A 780-nucleotide genomic window follows, 5' to 3' on the forward strand; every position below is an offset into this window, starting at 1 on the left:
TCAACCGGAAGAAAGAGCTCCATTACCCGGTTTACACACACTCTTTTAAATCTGGTTCAAATGCATTTGATGTGGAGCAGAAAGATGCACCTTGCGCGCTGCTGTCAACAGCCGGCCCCAGGCTGGGGCTGGGGCGCTACGTGTCCAATTCTCCGACAAAAAGTTACGGATTTCTATTTTTTTAACTCAAAAGTTGTAACTTTTTCTTTTTTTTTAATTTCCCCCCCCCCCCTCCAAATTTCAGCCCTTGGCCAGTCGGCAAAGCTTTCCCCGAAAGGTCTTAGATCTAAAGGGGAAAACCGTCTGAGTTGTGTTTTGATCCCACCGCCGCTCTGCCTTTATTTGTTGGAAGACAAAATAAAAAGTTAAATAGTGAAATCGAACCGGTTTCACCGACAAGAAGCCGGAGCCCCGGCGTTGGGGGGAATGTGTGTGTGTGTGTAAGGGGGGGGGTGCTCCGGGCCGTGCCCCCGTTGCCAGGACCCCTCCGGGACCCTCCACCGCCCCCCCGGGACTCCTCCGGCGCTTTGGGAGGCGGCTGAGCGGCCCGGGGTTGGGGGGCGACCGGGATAAGTCCGGTTCCTACCCGCTCCCCCCCACCAGCCGCGGTGGGATCCGGACAAATAGCAGGGAGCTGGGATGGAGAGGTGCGGTGTTTGGGAATATTCACTGTAAAACACTGTGATATTCATTTGTTTAATTCCGGCGTGGCATCGAGCACCACAGCGGGGGGTGCGGAGGGACCCCGGGGCCGGGGAAGGACCCCCGACCCCCCCATAC

Source organism: Calidris pugnax, unplaced genomic scaffold (genome assembly GCF_001431845.1).
Source record: "Calidris pugnax isolate Ruff unplaced genomic scaffold, ASM143184v1 scaffold21, whole genome shotgun sequence".
Lineage (NCBI taxonomy): Eukaryota > Metazoa > Chordata > Aves > Charadriiformes > Scolopacidae > Calidris > Calidris pugnax.